Below are 25194 nucleotides of genomic sequence, written 5' to 3'. Positions count from 1 at the left end.
ATGTTGATATTGTCCAGGAAATGGGTTTTCAGTTGGAGGGCATGGGTTGCGTGAGAGCATGTTGTGTGGGATAACCAGTCTCATATAAGCAACATGCTTCAGTCTAATTAGTGCATGAAGGGGTTAACACCATAGAGTAAGCTGTCCTGCCATCTTAGCCATGTCTCTTCCCCTTACCTTGGGAGTGAGTTCTGATCTATTCTGGTATTCACTTCTTCAGTGTTTAATGTACTGTAGGTTTTTCCTGATTTTATGGTTTTAGCTTTCTGTAAACGGCTTACCATCTGGTAGTGTATAAGTTTTATGAAATAAATAAATAATTTCGAATAAATAAATAGGAAGCTGTAAAACCACAACCTCCGAAATGAAAGCTACTGTGCCTCCAGACGGATGTTTTTGCCTGGAGGGGGGCCGTATTCTGCAATGTGCTATCAATGCAATAATAGTGCAGCTTTCTAATGGACTGTCCACGCAAACATCATTCTGCTTTCTCAGTTGCTCTGCAATGCTTCGCCAGGGTTACCACATCATGGCCCCCTGGGGGTGCGCTCCTGTGTTGTAGCTCAGCAAAAGCAGGGCAAAATTCCTCTAGTATGGCTCACAGTGAGGGCTGCTGAGAGTTGGGAGAGATCTCGGAGGCCAAAGAGTTTGCTTTTCTGCTCAGTACAGGGGATCTTGTCAGCTCTTCACCCCTGATTGGCCGAAGATGCCCATCTCTCATCCATGCAGCTCCACAGCGTGCCTGGATGATGACTCAGATGGAGCTGGACACACCATTCCTGAAGGATGCAATAATCTTGCAATTGTGGTGGACCAACTACATGCCAACAGGATGTCAGACTGAATGGGCCTTGGCCTGAACCAGCAAGGCTCTTCAAATGCGCATATATTCCCCTGACTTTGGGGATGCCTTGCAGGAGTCTCACCCGTCTCATGGCTATTCTTCTAGTGTGGACCAGGTCTACAAGCTCTCCCCCGAAAGCAGGTGCACCATCCAGAACATGCTGGCGCTGTACCTGAAGAAGAAAGCGAACACAGACCAGGAGGCAGGGACTTCTAGGGGAAGCGAGGCCTTCATGCGGGAAGCCTTGACTCCTCACGTGCTCCCCGGGATCAGCTTCGACCCCACCACCCAGTCTTCTGCTGGTGTCACTCTTCCCCCTGGCCCAGAACAGGAGGCTCCTTCCCAACACGCAGAATGCCTTGCACGGGATCGATGGGCCTGTGCTCACTGTGACATAGGCAGGGCCGGATTTATGTATAGGCTAAGTAGGCTGAAGCCTAGGGCCTCTAGATCTAGGGGGCCTCGCCAGCCTGCCCGCTCCCCAGCGCCGCAGACAGTCTTCCCTCTCCCCAAATTGCAAACCCAAGACTTCATGCAGGGCATTTCTCCCCCATTTCAATGACATTTTGCTTCAAAAGGAAAGGTGGACTTGGAGAAGGCAAGCAAAATGCGAGGGAGATAGTGAAAGATACAGGAAATTGAATGCAGATTTCCAAAAAATAGCAAGGAGAGACAAGAGGGCCTTCTTACACAAGCAATGCAAAGAAATAGAGGAAAACAACAGAATGGGAAGAACCAGAGATCTGTTCAAGAAAACTGGAGCTATGAAAGGAACATTTCATACAAAGAGTACCACAATAAAGGACAAAGGTGGAAAGGACCTAACAGAAGCAGAAGACGTCAAGAAGAGGTGGCAAGAATACACAGAGGAATTATACCAGAAAGATATGGATGTCTCATACACCCCAGGTAGTGTGGTTGCTGACCTTGAGCCTGACATCCTGGAGAGCAAAGTCAAATGGGCCTTAGAAAGCAATGCTAATAACAAGGCCAGTGGAAGTGATGATATTCCAGCTGAACTATTAAATTTTGTTAAAGATGATGCTGTTAAGGTGCTCCACGCAATATGCCAGAAAGTTTGGAAAACTCAGCAGTGGCCAGAGGATTGGAGAAGACCAGTCTACCTCCTTTAGAGGAAAAGGCCTTGAGGGGAGGACCTGTTGCCTCCACAATCCTTCGTAAACATGCATAAGCTGAGAGGCAATTGTCTGACAAATGTGGTGCTGTGCGGAGGCAGGAACATTTTCCTGCAGTTAAGTATTTTCTAAGTTCCTTTCCCGAAACTTCCCCAAACGGTTCTGAAGCCTCTCTAACCTCAGAAGTCTTTTCCTCTCTCCGGAATTCTGGGATTCGAGGATAACTTCATGGAGAAGGAAAGAAACCTGCAGAATCAGCAAATGAGTGCCCGCCGGGAGCCTCCACCCCCACCGCTGCCACCAAGCAGGCTGTAAGTTGCCTTAGAGGTGTACTGTGCCCTCCCGCCTCCTTGCTTTTAAGGACTACTTGAGTTCTGTTCTCATCTCCCTGAGGCGTATCCGTGACAAGGAGAGCATGAGCAAGAAGCAACCCCAATGACCCACACTATGCGCAAGCTCTTTGTGCCTTCCACACATACGCAGTCCGGAAAGAGAGAGGGGCTCATCAAGCATGTCCTCGCCAAGTGAGAGAAGGCATATGTCAACACCCAGAATTTCAGGTCAGATCATGCAAAAGTGCAAAGACCAGTGGAACCTGTATCAGAGTTGGGGCTGGAGAAAGCGACATCTACATGACAGCTTTATTGTTGGGTGCCAGGCAAAGTCTGCCCTGTTCACTCAGGCCACATGGGTGGGTAATTGAAAGTATTAGTTGTGGTGGGCAATTTTCCTTGGTGCCACATACTGAACCGTGGCTTCATATTATGAGCAGAACGGCAGCCTCTCCTCCAGGTTTGCACACCTCTCCCCCACCCCAAGCCTATTGGGAAGCTTCCACTTGGATTTTAAATTAACCACAGTTTGGTGTGTCCAGATCCTATGGTGGTTCATTTTACCAGCTTTGTAAACCCACGATTGGAAGTTGGCTTGTTTCAATGAGCCATGGTTCAAATGAAGCGGTTTGTGCAGCTTCAGACATTGTGACAAGATGCAGTTAATCCAAAACTGAAGCAAAACCTTTGGAACTCCTCCTAAAAGCTGTGCTGGTGGACAGGGAGGTGTGACCCCCCCCCCAACACTTGGTGTGGGTCATCCTTATAATGCTAAGCTTACTACTTCAAACAAAGTTTTTGAGTTTTTGCTTTGGTTATTTCCTCGTACTGTTAGTAGTAAGGTAAAGGTAAAGGGACCCCTGACCATTAGGTCCAGTCGTGGTTGACTATGGGCTTGCGGTGCTCATCTCACTTTATTGGCCGAGGGAGCCGGCGTGCAGCTCCTGGGTCATGTGGCCAGCAGGACTAAGCAGCTTCTGGCGAACCACAGCTGCGCACGGAAACACCGTTTACCTTCCCGCCGGAGCGGCACCTATTGATCTACTTGCACTTGGATGTGCTTTCGAACTGCTAGGTTGGCAGGAGCAGGGACTGAGCAACGGGAGCTCACCCCGCCGTGGCGATTCGAACCGCCGACCTTCTGATCGTCAAGCCCTAGGCTCTGTGGTTTAACCCACAGCGCCACCTGTGTCCCACTGTTAGTAGTACCCAGTGGCCATTTGTTTTTCATGTCTGGTTTTATGATATGTTTATCAGTATGTGGTTAGCAGCTTCAGATGCTACTGTTTTACAGAGGCTGTTTAGCTTGCTCTTTTTACCCCTATACTAGACAGGCTGTATTTCTGTGCTGTTTTCAGAGTCGGGAATGCCCATTCCTTCATGGCCAGCATGGAAACACAGAAGGCTAGCCATTTAGGAGGTTTGCAAAGAGGACAAGGGTGTTACGGGGTAATCTTCTAGCAAACAAGCTTGGCACAGCAGATCTGAGAGGTGGTTTTCTGCTCCCGGAAAGCCAGCCTGGAAACCAGGTTGCCAGGTGAAGGAAGAATGGAGAGACCAACCAACTCACTTGCCTTCAAAGAATTTCTGGCTGCCTGTGGCTACTGGGATAGTGCTTAGATATCAGGCTGGCTGACACATCTTAAAAAATACAAGGGAAAAGCTTTTTTTCTTTCATTAGCAAAGCTCCTTTGGGGCCCCGAATAGCTAAGCTGAGGAAGAAGTGGCTGATCTTACTTGTTTGTTCTTGGTCCTGATCTTGCCTGCCCTTGTAATCCTACCTGCCACACACTCCTGTTGTCTTTCCATATTTAAGCAGCACGTCTGTTCCGATTGGAGTCCTATTCCTGCAGTTCCACATCCTTCTCTTTGGCACTTGGGCATTCGGTTCCAGGAGCTGGACCTGAGCACAGAGGCTTTCTTCTACTTGGACTCGACAAAGGAGCAAGAGTGGCTGACAGCTGTGGAAAAGGCTTTGCGTTCCAACTCCAAGTACAAAAAAGTAAGTCCAACCCCACCCATTTCTTCAGCAGCCAGACAGCTGTCAGGAGCTGGAGTGAGGAGGAGGAGGAGGTCAGCAAGAAAAAACACCTGGAGTCAGTGGTGTTTTATTCAAAAGAAGCCAACATTCTTCATTCAAAGAAACCCAAACCGTGCAGGCCTCGTGATCACAGAAACCTTTCCCAACAGCTCTTGCCCCAGTGAGGTAGTTGTGAAGGCTGAAGGTTGCTACCCTCCCACCACTCTCTGAAGTCTCCTCCTCCCCCTGGTCCTTCCCAAGCAACCTGAGACTCTGACACCTTGCCTGTCTTTGCTCCCTCCTCTTAATTTCTCTGTGTTCTGGGAGACCAGCAGGGAGGGGAGCTGATCGCAGCAGGATGGGGAGACCCCCTGGCTTCTTCAGCAGCCTGCCTGATCTCTGCCTCTTGACCCCCGCCTCCAGCCTCCACTTCTGCCTCGGATTCTGGGCTGCTGTTTGCCACAGAATCTTCCTGCCCTCCTGCCTCTTCAGTTTCCAACACCTCCTCTTGCTCACAGTCTGCTCCCTCTTCTCCCTCGGACGACCCCCCACCAGTTCCCTGGCTCTGAGCCTTCTTCCCTTGGGGGATCCCCAGTTGGTGCCACCTGCCACTCCTATCTGCATCCAGCCGGCCCAGGACAGCAAGCAATGAACAGAGCTGGTAGACATCCCAGTACCTTGCATCTTCTAGGTGCAGCTGGTCCGTCTAGTCGGAATGATGTTGCTCATCTTTGTCCGGAAGGACCAGCTCAGCCGCATCAAGGAAGTGATGAGGGAGACAGTGGGCACAGGCATCATGGGGAAGATGGGGAGTAGACCCTGAGAGCGGAATTCCCTACGTCGATCTTTCTGTCTGTCCATCTGTTTTTCTAATCTCTGCCAACCAGTTTCCCCCTCTTTCCTGCTTGCTCACTAACAGGCATCTTTGCTCTGCCCCTGCAGGGTAACAAGGGGTGTGTGGCCGTGAGGCTTGTCTGCAACAATACGAGCTTCTGCGTTGTCAATTCCCACCTTGCTGCCCACGTGGAAGACTTTGAGCGCCAAAACCAGGATTACAAGGATATCTGTGCCCAGATGAGCTTCCTGCCCCCTGACCAGGGTCTGCCGCAGATGACAATCATGAAACATGAGTGCGTTTCGAGGGCTTGGAGGGAGAGAGCCTTGGCTGATGTAACTTGTTGGTCTCCGCTATCTGTAGAAGCAAATTGAGTCATGTTTCTGTAACTTTCCTGTCTGTGTGTAGCTCAGGGTAGGCAGCATTTGTTGTTGTTTAGTCGTTTAGTCGTGTCCGCCTCTGTGTGACCCCCTGGACCAGAGCACGCCTGGCCCTCCTGTCTTCCACTGCCTCCCACAGTTTGGTCAAACTCATGCTGGTAGCTTCGAGAACACTGTCCCACCATCTCGTCCTCTGTCGTCCCCTTCTCCTTGTGCCCTCCATCTTTCCCAACATCAGAGTCTTTTCCAGGGAGTCTTCTCTTCTCATGAGGTGGCCAAAGTACTGGAGCCTCAGCTTCAGGATCTGTCCTTCCAGTGAGCACTCAGGGCTGATTTCCTTCAGAATGGATAGGTTTGATCTTCTTGCAGTCGATGGGACTCTCAAGAGTCTCATCCGGCACCAGAATTCAAAAACATCAATTCTTCGGTGATCAGCCTTCTTTATGGCAGGCAGCATAGTGCTCTCCAAATGTTGATAGACCAAAATTCCCATATTCGCTAAGAATTGGCCTTGCTGGCTGGGCCTCATGAGAGTTCCACTTCAGCAACACCAGAAGGGTGCAGTGTCGGCGATCCCTGCTGCTGCAGCTGCACCACTAAAGTTTCTACTAGAGCAGCCAGTAGAGAGCAACATAAACCGAGTGGCAGAGATGTATTAGATTAGATTATAGCAAATGTGGGCAACTTCTCCAGTGATCGGGGTGGGAGTTGCAGTATGTTAGGGGAAGTAACACAAAAGCAGAGCGGCCATTTTGCATGGAGAAGGTTCCAGGCTCAGTCACCAGTGTGTGCAGATCGGGCTGGGCATGATCTCTGCCTGAAAGCTGCTGCCAGTCCATGTAGTCAGTCCTGAGCTTGATGGGTCAATGGTCTGCCTCAATATAAGGTAGCTTCCTATGTTCCTGTGTACTACAGCAGGGTTTGGAGGGCCACTGTGATGGCCTGGGATTCCGAGTCTGAGAGTGAACTGGAGGAATCCCAGCCGGCACAGGAGTCCCTGCCTCCAGGGCCGGCTGAACTGGGGCAAGGCCTAGATGCTGAGGAGCCTGCACCTGTGGCAGATCCTTAGGGGCAGGCACCAGGTGAGACCATTCTGGCCCCAGAGGTGCTGGAAGACTCAGTGGCTACAGGTGAGCCTCCCCCGGGGCCCAGTAACCCTTCGGCCTCTCCTGAACTGCAGAGGCTTAGGGCAGAGAGGCGAAGGGAACTGGTCTCTCCCAGGAGGAGTGCTCGCCTTAAGGCCAGGAGAGGAGGGGCTCCTGGGGGCCAGGACCGCCCCCGGCCTTAGAAGAAGATAAAGGTCAGGCAGCCCGGTCCCAGGTTGCGGGAGCAACGTCGTTGTGGAGTACCTGCTTTACCCAGACCTAGATCTGCACTCCCGGTGTGCCTGTTCCTCGCCCGGCTTCCTGCTCCTGACTCTCCGGTGTTCCTGTTCCTCGCCCAGCTGCCCGCTGCTGACCCACCAGTGTTCCTGTTCCCCGCCTGGCTCCCTGCTTCTGCTCTACCAGCGTTCCTGCTCCCCCGCCCGGCTCCCTGTTTCGGACCTTGCGTCTCGTCTAGTGATCGTCTACCCTGCTAGTGACTCTGGACTGAACTTCGGATACGGTATTAGTACCTCCCCCCCCCCCGGGACCAGCACAGTTTGCTCCCGCCACACCCGCACTCCCTCTTTGTGGGGGTGCGTTCGGGAAGAGTCAGAGGCCATGGCCGACCAAGCGGCTAGACTGTTGGCAATAGCCCAGGAGAACCAGGCCTTGACGCACACCGTGCAGCAGCTCAGTAACGCGGTTACGGCACTTCAGCAGCAGTTGGACGCCCTCCCGGCTCCTGGGGCCGACGCCCCGGCTCCTGGCAAGTACCCAGTGGCCTTGCCTGAGAAATTTGATGGGGCCCCGGCCAGCTTTCCCATGTTTCTTGCCCAGGCCAAGCTGTATATTCAGGGGCGCGCCCGGAACTTCCCTGACGACCGCACCAAGGTGCACTTTTTGATTAGTTTGTTAAAAGACCAGGCGGCCAAGTGGGCGTTGCCGCTGCTCAGGCAGGACTCCCCTTTGCTGGCGGACTATGTGGGGTTTTGCAATCTGTTGGAGGCCGCGTTCGGCAACCCCCAGAAGGGGAGTCAAGCCAACCGGGCGATTCGGCGGTTGAAACAGGGCAAGTCCACGGTGGCCGCATACACCACGGAATTCCGGCTGCTGGCACAGGACTTGACCTGGAATGACTCTGCTCTTCGGGACCAGTATCTCGAGGGGCTTTCAGACGAGATACTGGACCAGCTGGCCACTATGGAACGCCCCACCACGCTAGACACCCTCATACAACGGAGTCTACAGATAGACGATCGGTTAGAGGACCGTCGTCAGGCTCGGGGCCGCCGGCACTTCCAGTTCTCGGCACCAGTTTCTACCAGCAGCCCCACAGGCACAGCTGAGTCATTGGAGGAACCTATGCAGCTTGGGGCAGTGCGGCCACGCCTCTCCCCCGCAGAGAAGTCGCGGCGTCGGGAGGGGAATCTATGTCTCTATTGTGGCGGAAGCGGACACTATGCCCGGTCCTGTCCTGAGAAACGCCAGCCACAGGGGAAACCGCCAACCCCAGTAGCTGATGGCCCTGGCTACCTGGGGTCCCAAACAGCACAGAATGGGGCCGCACCAATTGAACTACAACACCTTATGGTTCCGGTACGTCTATACCCTCCAGGTGGACCCTGGATTCTTACCCATGCTCTAGTGGATTTGGGGGCAACCCGCTCTTATATGGACGCTGCTTTTGCTGCCCATCATCAGGTGCCACTTCGGAACAAGCCAAAACCAGTATTGGTGGAGGCAATCGACGGACGGCTCCTGCGTTCGGGTGCCGTTACTCAGGAGACCCAGCCCCTGGTCCTGTGCCTCCAGCAGCACCGTGAGATGCGAACTTTGGATATTGCCTCCATGCCCCGGTTCCCCCTGGTGCTTGGGATGGACTGGCTGGAGGCTCACAATGTGCAGATTGACTGGGTCAAACGGACTGTACACTTCCCAGACCCAAGTTCTTCTGCTGAGACTGAGATGCTAGCAGCTGCGCCCACTGAGGAGGCTGCTGCAACGCTCCCCGCTGAGTACCGGGACTATCACGACGTGTTCGAGGAACGGGGGACAGACCAGCTGCCGCCGCATCGGTCCTTTGACTGCGGCATAGACCTCCAGCCCGGAGCGCCCCTACCGGTGAGTCGCTTATACTCTTTAACAGAGCCAGAGCGCGAGGCTTTACAGGACTTCTTGCGCAAGAACCTGGAGCGTGGGTTCATTAGGCCTTCTACCTCGCCCACTGCTGCGCCAGTGCTCTTTGTTAAAAAGAAATGTGGGGAGCTCCGCCTTTGCCATGATTACCGGGCCCTGAACAAAATTACCATCCTGGACCGGTACCCCTTGCCCCTTATTTCGGAGTTACTGGAGCGGGTGCAAGGGGCGCAGGTGTTCACCAAGCTAGACCTCCGGGGTGCCTACAATTTGATTCGGATCCGAGCCGGGGATGAGTGGAAGACAGCATTCGGGACCCGGTACGGGCAGTTCGAATACCTAGTCATGCCCTTCGGTTTGTGCAACGCGCCTGCTGTGTTCCAACGGTACATCAACCACGTGTTCCAGGACTTGCTAGACAAGTACGTGGTGGTGTACTTGGATGACATTCTGGTTTACTCCCGTGACCCGGCGCGCCACGAGGGTCATGTCCGGACCGTGCTGCAGCGCCTGCGCGAGCACCGTCTGTATGCGAAGCTCAGCAAGTGTGAGTTCCATCAGCGGTCAGTGGACTTCCTGGGTCACCGACTCTCACCAGGTGGGGTGCAGATGGATCCTGGGAAGGTGGCAGCGGTTTGAGAATGGGCGGCACCTCGGAACCGCAAGGACCTACAGCGGTTCCTGGGGTTCGCCAACTATTACCGGACCTTCATTGCGGATTATGCTCATCGCACCACCCCGTTGACCCGGCTACTGCGCCCCAAGACGCCATTTTCCTGGGACAAAGAGGCAGAGGAGGCATTTCAAGGGTTGAAGGCCTGTTTCCAGAGAGCGCCAATCTTGCAACATCCGGATCCTTCTCGACCCTTTGTGGTAGAGACTGACGCCTCCAGTACGGCTCTCGGTGCCGTCTTGTCTCAGCAGTGCGGACCGGAAGCGCCACTCTTACCCTGCGCCTACTATTCCCGCCAGCTCCTCCCAGCGGAGCGTAACTATACCGTGTGGGAGCGGGAACTACTGGCCATCAAGGTGGCCTTTGAGGTTTGGCGCCACCATCTTGAGGGGGCTCGACACCCAGTGGAGGTGAGAACCGACCACCGGAACCTGGAGTACCTCCAGACCACCCGCAAGCTGAACCAAAGGCAGATCCGGTGGGCGTTGTTCTTTTCCCGGTTCCAGTTCCGGATCTGCTACATCCCTAGCTCCCAAAACCAGAAGGCGGATGCCCTGTCCCGGAAACCTGAAGACAACGCAGACACGGTACAGCAAGCAGTACCCACCACGATCCTACCACCAGCTGCATTCCTGGCCACCCAGGAGGTTGAGCCACTGCAGGCTCGGGTGCGGGAACAGCAGCGGGTCGACGCTTGGGCCCAGGAACGACTCCGGGAACTGGCCGAAGGGTCATGCCCTCAGTATCCAGGGCTGGTCTTGCATCAGGGTCTTCTGCTGCACTACGGGCGTCTGTACATCCCACCAGGGCCACTGCGGGCTGAGGTTCTCCGGATGACCCATGATGCTCCAGCAGCGAAGCACTTTGGGCGGTATCGGACCACCCATCTGGTAAGCCGTGAGTTTTGGTGGCCCCGTCTGAAGGCTGACGTGGCTCGCTACATCGCTGGTTGTGATGTCTGCAGGCGGGCCAAGGGGCCGACTGGGCGACCCCCCGGCCTTCTTCAGCCGTTGCCGGTTCCACCACGTCCTTGGCACACAGTTTCTCTGGACTTTGTAGTGGAGCTACCCCCGTCTCGGGGCTGTACCTGCCTCCTAGTTTTCTCCGACCATTTCACGAAGATGGTGCACTGTGACCCCTGCCCATCCGTACCCTCAGCTAAGGAAACCGCTCAGCTGTACCTCCAGCATGTCTTCCGCCTGCATGGCCTACCTGAGCGTGTGGTGTCCGACCGTGGCGTTCAGTTCACGTCCCGGTTTTGGCGTGCTTTGCACCAGGCCCTCGGAACAGAGGTCTGTCTCTCATCTGCCTACCACCCACAGACTGATGGCCAGATGGAACGGGCGAACGCGGTGCTGGAGCAGTACCTTCGGTGTTACTGCAGCTACCAGCAGGATGACTGGGTCGACCACCTAGCCTTGGCGGAGTTTGCTTATAACAACGCGGTGAATGCGTCCACCCAGCAGACCCCGTTCCAGGCCAGCTACAGTTTTCATCCACGGTTGTTTCCGGATGTGCTGCCGGCATCTGCGGTCCCTGCGGTGACAGAGTGGCTTCAGGAGCTCCAGTCCCAGCAACAGCTGTTAATGGAGCAGCTGCGCCAGGCCAAGGAGGCGTACAAGGTCCAGGCCGACCGCCACCGCCAGGTGGGGCCGGAACTCCACGTTGGTGACCTGGTATGGCTCTCCACTCGCCACCTCCACCCTTCTCGACCTTCGCGGAAGCTGGACGCCCGTTTCACCGGCCCGTTCCCCATCGTGCACCAGGTCTCGCCGGTGGCATTCCGTCTCCGGTTGCCAGCAACCCTGAAGGTTCACCCGGTATTTCACAGGTCCCTTCTGAGTCCGGTGGCCCCACCCGACGAGTTCCACCCGAACCGTCCCCGACCGCAGCCAGTTTTGGTTCAGGGAGAGCCGGAGTACGAGGTGGAACGCATTCTGGACTCCCGATACCACAGGGGAAAGCTGCAGTATCTCACAGATTGGAAGGGGTATGGGCCGGAGGACCGTTCCTGGGAACCAGCGGCCAACGTCCACGCGCCTGCCTGCCTCCGAGAGTTTCATGCGGCGTACCCCAACAAACCGGGTCCGGACCCTCAGTTGAGGGGGGGGGCCTGGGAGGGGGGATGGTGTGATGGCCTGGGATTCCAAGTCTGAGAGTGAACTGGAGGAATCCCAGCCGGCACAGGAGTCCCCGCCTCCAGGGCCGGCTGAACTGGGGCAAGGCCTAGATGCTGAGGAGCTTGCACCTGTGCCAGATCCTCAGGGGCAGGCACCAGGTGAGACCATTCTGGCCCCAGAGGTGCTGGAGGACTCAGTGGCTACAGGTGAGCCTCCCCCGGGGCCCAGTAACCCTTCGGCCTCTCCTGAACTGCAGAGGCTTAGGGCAGAGAGGCGAAGGGAACTGGTCTCTCCCAGGAGGAGTGCTTGCCTTAAGGCCAGGAGAGGCGGGGCTCCTGGGGGCCGGGACCGCCCCCGGCCTTAGAAGAAGATAAAGGTCAGGCAGCCCGGTCCCAGGTTGCGGGAGCAACGTCGTTGTGGAGTACCTGCTTTACCCAGACCTAGATCTGCACTCCCGGTGTGCCTGTTCCTCGCCCGGCTTCCTGCTCCTGACTCTCCGGTGTTCCTGTTCCTCGCCCGGCTGCCCGCTGCTGACCCACCAGTGTTCCTGTTCCCCGCCTGGCTTCCTGCTGCTGCCCTACCAGCGTTCCTGCTCCCCCGCCCGGCTCCCTGTTTCGGACCTTGCGTCTCGTCTAGTGATCGTCTACCCTGCTAGTGACTCTGGACTGAACTTCGGATACGGTATTAGTACCTCCCCCCCCCCCGGGACCAGCACAGCCACAAGCGCCCTGCCCATGAATTCAAGAACCAGGGGAAATTCTAAAAGTCTTTGCTGGAAGGACATCAAATCAGGGGCCAGGTGAACTTCTTTGGGAGATTATTCTGAAAGGTCGGGTGCCATGACTGAAAAGGCCCTGCCATGCTTGAAAGAGCAGGAGTTCCCTGGGAAAGGGATTCTAGTCAGTGGAGAGGCAGTGCAAACATAAGTGGGCCTTCTTCTGGTACCCTTTTCCCAAACCTTGAAACACTTGAAAGGCCAAATGGGATGCTCTGAATTGGGCCTGGAAGCAGTTCAAGAGCCAGTCTAGTTCACAGAGCACTAGCCTAATATGATCATACTGCCCAATCCTAGTTATCAGTCTTACTACATATTGCAGGAAGTGGCAGCAGGCTACCCCCCGACCCCGTGAGCTAGCCTGTAGCTGTGGTTGCTTTGCTTTTTTCCAGCATTGTCATCTGATCACTAAAAATGAGCTTCAGAGACTTCTGACCTACGACCAGGTGAGAGACATCTTTGTGTTATATGTGGTGGTTTAGGATATTGCCCTGTTTATTTCCTTTGTCTGGGATACCCCAGCCTAGGCTAGAGAAACCACTTTCAGGCAGTTAGGAGCAAAGTGTAGCTATAACATAGGATGACTGCGACTTCTACAAATGCTTTTTAAGGTTGCAGGTTTGTGCAACCTGAATTAGAAGCAAGTCCCAATTAAGTTGGAGGGTTGCCTTGGAATAAGTAGGACTGCTCTGCAATTTCCCAGTTAGAGGGCTTTCCTAGCTCAGCACACGCTCCAGATGTTGTTGGACTCCCATCAGCCCCAGCATAGCTGCTCTCCAGCAATATCTAAAGGTCTAAGGTTTCCTGCTCTAGGTTTTGCATCAATCTGGAAAATCTGTGTTGCTCACATGTTCTTATCAGCAGATACTTCCATTAAGTCCAATTAAATTGCTGGTGCTTTTTGTTTTACATTTTTCTCTCCAAGGTTTGTGCGTTCATCATGTTGACGACCTTTCTCCCACTTGGCATAAGGATCATTGGTATTTTGTGTTGAAACAGAGGCCTGATTGCTGCACCTTACGGTGGATTTAAACTCTGTGAGCGTAGACATGCCTTAGCCCTTTGAGAAGGATGCTGCAAGGAAGGCAAGGGGGGGGCAGCCTCAGACTTCCAACATATGCAAAACCATCATAAAACATTAAAAACTTCCCTAAAGGCTGTATAGTTACTTATCTCCTTGACATCTGACGGGAGGGTGTCCCACAGGGCAGGTGCCACTACTCAGAAGGCCCTCTGCCTGGTTCCCTGTAACTTCGCTTCTCACAGTGAGGAAACCGCCAGAAGGCCCTCGGAGCTGGACCCTGATGCCTGGGCTGAACAATGGGGATGGAGACACTCTTTCAGGGCTGAGGCCATTTAGGGCTTTAAAGGTTGGCGCCAACACTGAGAATTGTGCTCAGAAACGTCCCGGGAGCCAACGTAGGATGCAAAAGGATGGTTTTGCAGTTGCTCCTAGTGTTGGGGTGTATTCTGGTGGTTGTTAACAGTTTGTATGGATTATTGGTACATATAACAATGCATATTGTAGGTATGGCTAACCTGTGGTCTGCCAGATGTTACTGAGCTGCAGTTCCTGTTGGCTCCAGCCATCATGGCCAGTAATCAGGGATGATGGGAATTGTAGTTCTGCAGCATTGTGAGGGCCACGTGTCTGCTGCTCCTGAGTTAGAGGATTTTCCTGTCGTGTGATGCAGCAAAGTAATTTAAGATGACATGGGGCAAAAATGCACAAGCATCCTGTACCTTTAATAATTGGGTATAAGATAGGATTTCAGCAGGTATACCCCTTTTTTTGCACTTGGCTAACCTACTAGTAGGGACGCAGGTGGCGCTGTGGGTTAAACCACAGAGCCTAGGGCTTGACGATCAGAAGGTCGGCGGTTTGAATCCCCGCGACAGGGTGAGATCCCGTTGCTCGGTCCCTGCTCCTGCCAATCTAGCAGTTCGAAAGTGCAAGTAGATAAATAGGTACCGCTCCGGCGGGAAGGTAAACGCCGTTTCTGTTTGCTGCTCTGGTTCACCAGAGGCGGCTTAGTCATGCTGGCCACATGACCTGGAAGCTGTACACCGGCTCCCTTGACCAATAAAGTGAGATGAGCGCCGCAACCCCAGAGTTGGTCACAACTGGACCTAATGGTCAGGTGTCCCTTTGTTGTTGTTTAGTCGGTTAGTCGTGTCCGCCTCTTCGTGACCCCATGGACCAGAGCATGCCAGGCACTCCTGTCTTCCACTGCCTCCCGCAGTTTGGTCAGACTCATGTTTGTAGCTTCGAGAACACTGTCCAACCAGGGGTCCCTTTACCTTTACCTTTAACCTACTAGTACTTCACCTTGGTCTTCCAGCACAACAGTGGCTGTTAATAGACTCCATTGTCAGGCAACAGGGGGTCTTTTGCTTCTCTGCTGATTAGCGATTTCTTTTTGGCTTTAGCTAAACATTCAGCGTACCCAAAAGACAGCTTTTGCTGATTTCACAGAGGGAGAGATCAAGTTCATCCCGACGTACAAATCTGACTCTAAAACAGATCGCTGGGACTCCAGGTAAGCGCCTGCTTGATAGTTGAGCCTTTGTAAGTAAGTCCTCTCAATCATTCTTCTGCAAGGCTTGTTTGTTTTTCCTAGTCTGCGGAGATGCTAGTAGTGTCCTGCCTTTCCATCCTCCTGAGCAGGCTAGTAAAAAATATATTTTAAACATGGCTTTGTGCTAAGCAAGCTGTTGGAGGAGGGCTAGAGTTGAGGGCTGGACGGACTTCCTTTCCTCTGCAGCCAGAATGGACACCAAGCCACGGAGGAAGAGAGAGATCCAGCTCTCCTTCACCTGCTCACTTTGCTTGCATGGAATTCCGGGTTGCCAAAGGCTGCTAGGCGAGTTGTGAAATGCAAGGCTGTGATATGTTGTCTTCCTCAAGCCTTCCCTGCTCTGGAAATGTTTTGGCTCCTTTCCCCCACATTTGTCCTGATAACCAGCATCCTCTGTTTCGTGGTGTGTATAAGCGGTGTTGCAGTTCCTTGAAAGGTGCAGCAGGCTGAATGAGAATCCTCTTTGTGTCAAGGAAGTCTGGGAATGAGACTTGGTGCTCTCTCAAGATGAGTCTGCCAGGGCATAAGAGCATGAGAGCAGCCCTGCTGGATCAGGCCATTGGTCCATCTGGCCCAGCATCCTGTTCTCACATTGGCCAATGAGATGCCTCTCGGGGAGCCCACAATCAGGACCTGAGTGCAACAGCACGCTCCCCTCCTCCAAGCCATACTGCTTCTCTTGGTGGAGTATGTTCTGTGGCCATTATGGCTAGTAGGCACTGAGCCTCACCATCCAGGATTTGGCATATTCTTGTGGTTCTTGACAACTGTCAGAAGCCACCTAGGCCTGCTAGTTTCATTGCTCTTGCTGTGGTAATGGGGAAATCAAAAGGACAGGCGGAACATGTAGTGACGAAGCCGGAAAACGGCAGGCTCCTTTGGGCAGCATTTCAGGTGCCAGAAAGGGTCTTTTGGGTCACTGAAAAAATAGTGTCTGAACAAGAATAACGGGGCCCCTTGCTTTGGGGAAGGATCATCATTTGGTGGTGTGCCATATGCTTTGTATGCAGAGTCTCAAGTTGAAAGGCACCTCCACCTGAAAAAGGATTGGGCCACAGAGAGCTGCTGCCAGCCAGAGGAGACTTAATTAATGAATTGTGGGGTTGGAAGGGATCACGAGGGTCATCTAGTCCAATCCCCTGCAATGTAGGAATCCAAACTGGGGGAGGTCAGAAATTCATTCTGACCTGGTAGAAGGCAGCTTTTGATTTCCTGACAACTCTCTCCATGAAGCAAAATGCCTGCACACCTGCAAGGTCCGCCCCTTCAGAAGTTGGACTCCCAAGCCCCATCATCTCCAGCTGTTGACCGTGGTCAAGATCACAGGCCGTGTGTGGAGCCAAAGTTTGACTGTGTGAGCCTTGTGTGTTGCCTCAGCCAGTCCAACAGTCCTGGTGTCTCTCCTGTCTCCTTGCAGTGGGAAGTGCCGTGTGCCAGCATGGTGTGAGCCAATCCTCTGGAGAGGAGGCAGCGTGAATCAGCTCAGCTACCAAAGCCACATGGAATTGAAAAGGAGCGACCACAAGCCCGTCGGCTCCCTCTTCCTCACAGGGGTAACACCTGCCCTGGCCAGAGCTATCGTCTATTCAGGGTTTTTAGTTGCCTGCTATGTGGCACCTCCTCGAATCTGGGCAGGCCCTGACCAACAACCAGGCCCCTTTCCACAGAGCTCCTCCTTGGCCAATGACTTCCGGTGCAAGGAGTGGGCAGGTTTTGGCTCTCTTAAATCCCTAGGCTTCCATTCTCCACTGTTCTGAGTACACGCTGCTCCTGCAGGCATGGCAGACCACATGGGCTGAACTGTATACCTTAACCGTTGGCTCCATTCATGCAATGGAGCTTCTGTGGTACTTGGCTTGGAGCATTTGGCTTCAGCCCATTGGCTCTGGAAGTCACAGCCGCTGCCATCCTGGGGAAGCTCTCAGAGTTACAGTACTTGCCTCTTTCAGGGCTGTTTCTTTCTCTTCTCAGGGCCTGTGCCATTAACACCCTTGGTTGTCTTTTGCTCTTGCCTTCCTCCTCTGATCTCAGGGAGAAGACAGCTTCCTAGAAAAGGTCACAGTTGGTTTGCTATCCTCTAGATGTTCTTGTAGCGGGCTCAAATCAGGTTTACACGGGGGTTGCGTTCCGAGGTACCGTGCGTTTAAATGAAATTGTGTATGTTGGGGACAGCATTGGAAAAGCCTGCAAGCACCCTCTAAACTTCCGGAAGCCCTTTTGAAAGGCCTTTTGAAAACCAGCAGCCTCCCTGCAAAACTCCTTGCTCCAACTCTCCGCAGGCCTGAGAGGTCGGTGCCAAAGCTCCTGGGAGGGAGTCGAGATGCTGTTTCCATGCCACTTTGCCGCTTTTGTGCTCTTGGGGGGGGGGGGCATTTTTGCCCCTTCAAGTGCCCCTTCCAGCTTTGCGGCAGTGTGCATGTGCCTCGAAGGCACGTAAATGGAGTTGCCCTTGTCACCGATCAGCAGCTGCTCCATGCAGTGGCAGCTGGTCCCTTAGGGCAAACCAGGCACTACCCCACCAACCTGACTTTCCTCTCAGGCAACCCGCACCTGCCTGCCTTCTGACTCAAATCCAGTCCAGGTGGTGGCTCTAGCTCTCTGCTTTGGTCTCTTCCCTAGTCTCAACGTGGCCCTTGTAGAACTCGGCAGAGGAGAACGGAGACGAAACCAGAATTTGCCAGCACTGCTTGTCACTGATTTCGCGCTGCTTGACTCTGGGTCCGCTTGCGATTGGCAGCACGGGAGGCAGAAAGCCCAGTCTCATGATGTTCCCATTGTGGAAACAAAATGCCGATCTAACCCAGCTAGGCTCCTGTGTTCTTTAGCATGCACCAGCTACTCTTGCACTAAGACTCTGATACAGCATGTATAGATACATCGTGTATCTGAAGAAGTGTGCATGCACACGAAAGCACATACCAAGAACTAACTTAGTTGGTCTTTAAGGTGCTACTGGAAGGATTTTTTTTTTTATTCTGATACAGCATGTGTCATTCCCCACACCAATACTCTCTCTCTCTCTCTCTCTCTCTCTCTCTCTCTCTCTCTCTCTCTCTCTCTCTCCAGGGGCGGGGAGTATTGGCGGGAGGGGGGGAGGGGGGATGAACTGGATCCTAATCAACAGCTGCCCTGGGGATGATGGGATCAAATTCTCCATCCTTGCCAACTCCTTTTAGTGATGGGCTGCTTGCCACTCCTGTGCTCCTAAAGCTCTCTTGCTCCCCCCTCCTCTCTTTCTCTTTAATAATAATAATAATAATAATAAATTTTATTTATATCCCGCCCTCCCCAGCCGAAGCCGGGCTCAGGGCGGCTAACAACAATAAAAATAGTTCAACATTCTAAAACATTCATTATAACATTAATTAAATCAAATTAAAATCAAATTAATGGCAACCATCAAGCAAATTTTTGTGCAGATTGCCAGAGGAGGGGGTCAGGCTGCGCCCTGACAAAAGGCCTGGTGGAACAGCTCTGTCTTGCAGGCCCTGCGGAAGGATGCCAGGTCCTGCAGGGCTCTAGTCTCTTGTGACAGAGCGTTCCACCAGATTGGAGCCGCGGCCGAGAAGGCCCTGGCTCTAGTTGAGGCCAGCCTAACCTCTCTGAGGCCTGGGATCTTTAGGGTGTTTTTATTTGCAGACCGTAAATTTCTCTGTGGGACATACCAGGAGAGGCGGTCCCGTAGGTACGAGGGTCCTAGGCCGTATAGGGCTTTAAAGGTTAAAACCAGCACCTTAAACCTGATCCTGTACTCCACCGGGAGCCAGTGCAGCTGGTACAGCACCGGATGGATATGATCTCGCAGCGAAGACCCCGTAAGGAGTCTCGCTGCGGCATTCTGCACCCGCTGGAGTTTCTGGGTCAGTCTCAAGGGCAGCCCCACGTAGAGCGAGTTACAATAATCCAGTCTGGAGGTGACCGTCGCATGGATCACAGTGGCTAGGTCAGGGCGAGAGAGATAAGGAGCCAACTGCTTAGCCTGGCGGAGATGAAAAAATGCCGCCTTTGTTATAGCTGTAATCTGCGCCTCCATAGAGAGGGAGGTATCGAAGATTACACCCAAGCTCTTCACGGATGATGCTGGCACTAATTGCACCCCCGCAAGAGACGGGAGTTGCCCCCTCAATCCCATATCGCTCCGTCCCAGCCAGAGGACCTCTGTCTTCGAAGGATTTAACTTCAACCGGCTCCCACGTAACCATCCAGCCACAGCTTCCAGACATCTGGTCAGTGTATCTGGGGCCGAGTCAGGATGGCCATCCATCAACAGATAGAGTTGGGTGTCATCGGCATACTGATGGCAACCCAGCCCAAAACTCCGGACAAGCTGGGCGAGGGGGCGCATAAAGATGTTAAAAAGCATCGGGGAGAGAATCGCACCCTGAGGCACTCCACACACCAAGGAGTGGCGCGATGACAATTCCCCCCCAAGCGCCACCCTCTGTCCCCGACCGGAGAGAAACGAGCGCAGCCATTGAAGGACTGTGCCCTGGATCCCCACGTCGGCAAGGCGGCGGTCCAGGAGTTCGTGATCGACCATGTCAAAGGCTGCTGACAGGTCTAGAAGAATCAGCAGCCCCGACCCGCCTCGATCCAGCTGCCTGCGGAGATCATCTGTTAGGGCGACCAGAGCCGTCTCGGTCCCATGACCAGCGCGGAAGCCGGACTGGAATGGGTCGAGAGCAGATGTTTCATCCAGAAACCTACCAAGCTGTTCAGCAACCGCTCTCTCAATCACCTTACCCAGGAATGGAAGATTCGAAACCGGGCGGTAATTGGATAGATCTAAAGGATCTAATGATGTTTTCTTTAAGAGCGGACGCACCACTGCCTCCTTCAGTTCCCCTGGGAATATCCCAGTGCCAAGGGACAAATTGATGATATCACCCAGGGGGGCCCGCACCTCGTCTGGACACGCTCTAATCAGCCAGGACGGGCACGGGTCAAGAGGACAAGTGGTGGGCTTTCCAGCTTGGAGGAGTCTGTCCACATCAGCTGGGGATATCCGGTCAAAGTGGTCCAATACTGGACCCGAGGACAGTCGAGGGGCCTCCAGTTCCTTCATTGTATCCAAATTGGCAGGGAGGTCATGACGGAGCAACAGGACCTTCTCCGCAAAAGAGCTCGCAAATGCCTCGCAGCTGTGTGCCGAATTGTTATTTAAATTTGGCTGTCCTTCGAGGGACGTTAAAGACCTAATTATACTAAATAATTGCGCCGGGCGAGAGCTAGCGGAGGCAATGGAGGCCGAGAAGTAGGACTTCTTAGCGGCCTTCACTGCCATCTCGTAGGTTTTCATAAAAACCCTATAAGATGTTCTTGAAGCTCCGTCACGGGCACCCCGCCATACTCGCTCTAGCCGTCTGAGGTCCCGCTTCATTTTCCGAAGCTCCTCGGTAAACCAGGGAGCCCGGTTTCTGCGGGGTCGCAGAGGGCGCCTAGGTGCGATCTCATCGATGGCTGCCAGGAGCTGGATATTCCAGCCCTCAACAAGCTCAGTCAATGAGTCGCCAGGGGGAGCAAGGTCCCGCAAGGCCTGACGGAATCTATCAGGGTCCATCAGCCTCCGCGGGCGAGCCCAAATTGGCTCGCCACCTAAGCAGGGTGGGGGTGGAAAATCAATCCTGGCTTTCAGTGCATAGTGATCAGACCATGGCACCTTCATCGAGGGAGACATGATCACATCTATACCGGCGCCAAAGATCAAATCCAGCGTGTGGCCTGCTTGATGTGTGGGGCCCGAAACAAACTGGGAGAGCCCTAGTGTCGCCATGGAAGACACCAGGTCCAGAGCCTGTGAGGAGGGAGTGGCATCAGCATGGATGTTAAAGTCCCCCAGTACCAATAGGTTGGGGAACTCCAAGGCCCAGCCGGCCACCGCCTCCAGCAGGCCTGACAGGGTGGCTGCTGGTGCGCTAGGTGGCCGGTACACCAGCCAGACAGCCAAGCTCTCCTCGGAGCCCCACACTAGGCCAACACATTCAATGCCGGGGATCGATGGCGATGGTAGAGCCCTGAAAGAACAGTCTTCTCGGATTAATAATGCCACCCCTCCCCCCCGGCCCACAGTCCGCGACTGGTGGAGGACGGAGAAACCCGGGGGCGCCATCTCTCGTAAGGTAACAGTTTCCCCTTCGCGCACCCAGGTCTCCGTCACACAAGCCAGGTCAACCCCCTGCGAGGTGAAGAAGTCTCGCAGGGTGGCGGTTTTTTTGCCTATAGACCTGGCATTGCACAACACCAGTGACGGAGGTGAGTAATCCTTGCTCACCCTACCTTCGTCCCTCGGGATGGGGCGCAGATTGGAAGGGGTACGAGCATATCCATATCTCGATCCCCTTCGCCTATGACATCTGCCCCCACCGCCATACCTCCCTCGCCCCACTACGGTAGCAATCCCAGGCCTCAAACCAACCTCCATTTACAGAATAGAAACGAGTCAAATCAAAAACAATTGTACCAACACAACAAATCCCCACCCCACTCAATAGCCAACCCCAAACCAAAATAAAACAGAACAAAATAGAAATACATCAATAAAAACCACCGTTCATGGTGGTACAACAAAGTAAAAAGTAAAACCCCCTATAAAACATTTTAAAATATATAAAAACATTTTAAACATTTGCCACGGCAACACCAGTGTCCTTAAAACAGTAGCGGTGGCGAGTGTGGGCCCCGCCCCCTAGGCCTGAGAGGAGTGTGCCTACAGGAGGGAGCGGCCTTCCTCAACCCCCACGGTGAAGCCGCAGCAGTGATGTCCCGGTGCCTCATGAGGCCTCTTAAGACAGGGGAGTCCTCTTGAATGTGGTAGCTTGAGATAGAACTAACCACCCTGAACATTTCTGGAGAGGAAGATGGGAAGGAGGCCGGAGGCATTGTTCACCAGCTGCTGTGTGCTGCCTTGCCCAGACAAAGTCATGGGCTGGGGCTCCAGCTGTTGTTCATTTTCTACCACTGCCTCTGCAACGTGCTCTAGACAAGGGGTGGTGAACATGTGACCCCATCATCTCATCGTGCTGGCTGGGGCTGCAGCCCATCAACCTATGAAGGCCCATCCATGTTCTGTTGCTGTTTTTCTTTCTTATTTCCTGCCCTTCATCCTAAGGTCCCAGGGCAGGTTCCAGCAATTTAAGTAAAATGTTAGCCAAACCTCATGTCCACAGCTGCATATTGTGGGAATGTTCAGGGGTGCAGGAGAGGATATTTAAGTTCTTTAAGTTCGCAACGGTAACGTGTGCACAGGTTCGCTAGAACCTCTATAATAATTACTCTGGTAATTTCCCCTTTTGTTCCCTCTTAAAATACAAGACACGACACAGTCTTTATAAAAGTATAAAAGAGTTTACTCCCGTTCTGTTCACAATATGATCCCAGAAGGCAGACAGCTTAAAAAGGTTACATACATTCAGAATGTATCTTGTAGCAAGATAGTCCTTATCTCCTCTCTTGGCTGGGAGCCAAGAGAGCATCCTTAGATGTTTCCTCATCGAAGGAAGATGGCAGAGAGAGAGAGAGTGGCTGCCTACCCTGTGCTTTTGTCATTACCTGCACAGGTGAGGCCACACCCACCTCTGGTCACATGCGGAGGAAGTCCGTCGCCAGGAAGTTTACCTGCTTGCTGGACTGACATCCCTCCCCATGTTCTAACATGTACACTCTAGGAATGTTGTCATTGACTGCTCCTGTGTTTACATCCTACACATATTCAGTAAGCTTTTGGGTGAACTGCACATCCGGAGTGGGAGGATTACTAGCTGCATATTAATAGGGGAGGGGGAGCTTGGATTTGGGGTGCGAGCAATTTGTTTTTTGTTTTCCCCCTTGAGATGCTTGCTGTGGCTAGGGCGGGCAATACGTCAATATAGATATATTTTCAAATCAGCTTGAAGTCTAGATAGTGAGACTGGTTTCATAATTTCTGACCTGGCAATATATTGCGAATCATGATGTGTGTGTGTACTATGCAAAAAACACCATGTGGGGGAAACTGTGAAGCCAGACAATGCTTCTCGAGATTCCTGCAGCCCCTGTGGACTCTGCCGGTTCAGCTTTCCCCTGCCCTCCTGCAGGGGGCAGCAAAAATCACAATGCGGGGGAAACCGTGAAGCCAGCCAATGCCTCTACATAGCTCCATCTTATTTCAGACATCGTGCTATATTGGTGTATTGCAATGTTTAGGTAGTGATATATCACCGTGTTGAAAGAGTGTATCTACCTGACCTCCTCCCGTTTTAGGTGAGACGGGGGACATTTCCCTGGATGTGTGCGTCCGCAAGGAAGAGAAGATTGAGGCTAGCTTTGTCCTTCACCTTGACCGTGGCAAGGACTATTTCCTCACCATCAGTGGGAGCTACCTACCAAGCTGCTTCGGGACCTCCTTGGAAGCCTTGTGCTGGATGAGGCAGCCGCTTGGCGAAGTTCCCGTCACCAGACTTATTGACCTGGTAGGGAAAGGGGTTGATTTACCTGGCAGGTTCATGTGCTGGATGTCTACCCTTCCCACTCTGCTTGCCTGCTTGAAAAACAGCTGCTCTTCCACTCAGAAATGTGGGGGCTGGGGGTCCTCCGCTGCATTCAGCTTCAGCTTCTGTAGCTGTGCATCCGCTTCCTGTGTGCTGTTCATGCCCTTTGTTTGCCTTGACTGAGTCATCCCAGGTTCTGGTCCTCCCACCTGCCCTTTCGCAGGGCCACTGAACCGTGTGCATTTCCCTGCCATCTGCCCAGATACTGTTCAGCCAACGGGCTGTTTCTTTCTCTTCTCAGGGCCTGTGCCATTAACACCCTTGGTTGTCTTTTGCTCTTGCCTTCCTCCTCTGATCTCAGGGAGAAGACAGCTTCCTAGAAAAGATAACAGTTGGTTTGCTATCCTCTAGATGTTCTTTTTTAAAAAAATAATAATAATATTTATTGCTTTTAAAAGTTACAAAAAAGTAGAAGAAAGAGAGAAAAGACAAAAAGGGAAAAAGAAAAAAAAAAGACAAGAAAAAAGAAAAAGAAAAACTGGAGCAAGGAAAGAATGCATACAGGCACACATTCTGTCAGGCTCTCGTGCCAGTCCTGCTTGTCATTGGACCTCCAGGAGAAGCAGTTTCTGGATATCGTACCCCAGGATGGTGATGACTCCACTGAGCGGCCAAGGAGATCTGGCTTTTGGTGGACCACCTCTTCAAGAATGCCTGCCACCAGGTGAGCTGAGGGGGAAGATACCATTGAAAGGATGGGTGTGGGCTGGAATCCAGTACCAGTTTTGGGGTGTGTAGCTACCGACTCGCTCTTACAAACTCCTGCTGTGAGTATAGTGGCACCTTGGTGGAGTGGCAGCGGGTGGGACATCCAGCATATGGTCTTCCTTAGAGCGGCTCAGAAGAACCCAAGTGTTCCCAACCATTGTCTGTCTCTCCCTAGCAAAGTGGCTCTCTGAGACTGGCCACTAGAAGAAGCGGGGAATGATTTCACTCTCCCATTGCCCCAAATCAGGAGAAGGGGAGTAGGAATGCTACTGTGGAAAGCAGGCGGGATACAATTCTCAGCCCTTGTGCCAGCTCTCTTGGTGATGGGCTTCTCTCCATTGTGGCATTCCTCGACCTCACATTATGCACCTCAGGGCTGGATTGTTCTTCATGCTATCCAGGATGTACCTCATCCCTTCCGAACGCATGGGTGATACTCTGCTTCAGGAGGACCTCTTCCAGACCCCGGGCACGCAGGACGAGCTGCAGGAGAGAATTGATTGCCTGGACACCAGCATTCCCGAGACGATCCGTATCCTCTTTGGGGGGCACTGTTGGGGAGCAGGGCTGCTTGGTGGTTTTCTTTCGCTCTTGGCTGGAGTGGACCTCACTTTTATATACCTGGTGGCTTAGGTTCCTAGGCCACCCCATCCTTAAGGCTCTGGGACACAGCACAATGAAATGCCCACAGTCAAGTCCAGTCATGCATCCAAACAGCTTCACAGCTTTAACCCCCATTTGAAAACATCAGCCGGGCTAGATAGAGCAGAGGTGGGGAACCTTGACAGGCCCGCAGGCCCCACATCTAGCATCAAATGTGGTCTCAAGGTAAAGACATGGCTGCAAAGGAGCTTCAGGGGTGCGTTCAATTGTTCTTTGGCAAGCAGGGTTTCTTGACCGCACTTTTGGAGTTGACCACTAGTATTTGCTGTTTGGATTGAAACCATGCCTGCAGAAGGACATTTCCTCGGCAGATCAGCTTTGCAGGCAGCTTCGTCAAAAGGGGAGGTGTGGGATCATTACAGTGGGGTGGCTCAGCTGGTAGA

At 53.1% G+C, this 25194-nt stretch overlaps 1 protein-coding gene and 1 pseudogene across 2 annotated transcripts in view; both read left to right on the top strand.

The window, feature by feature from the left end:
- The window catches only part of LOC309523273 (uncharacterized protein), a gene marked incomplete at its 5' end in the record, with an annotated part of 479716 nt that overhangs the window by 371176 nt on the left and 83346 nt on the right, over positions 1–25194 (top strand). The gene's annotated exons all lie outside the window — the stretch shown is intronic.
- Positions 879–24781, top strand: LOC309523284 (inositol polyphosphate 5-phosphatase OCRL-like; annotated as a pseudogene). The gene is made up of 13 exons: positions 879–1220; positions 2164–2291; positions 2374–2577; positions 4132–4314; positions 5024–5144; positions 5252–5526; positions 12729–12782; positions 14767–14876; positions 16333–16625; positions 23154–23362; positions 23742–23765; positions 23998–24104; positions 24596–24781. The product of its transcript is annotated as an inositol polyphosphate 5-phosphatase OCRL-like (transcript).

Source organism: Podarcis vaucheri (genome assembly GCF_965113315.1).
Source record: "Podarcis vaucheri genome assembly, chromosome: W".
Taxonomy (NCBI): Eukaryota; Metazoa; Chordata; class Lepidosauria; order Squamata; family Lacertidae; genus Podarcis; species Podarcis vaucheri.
The sequence above is the reverse complement of the archived record's forward strand: the minus strand, read 5'-3'. Positions and strand labels throughout refer to the sequence as shown.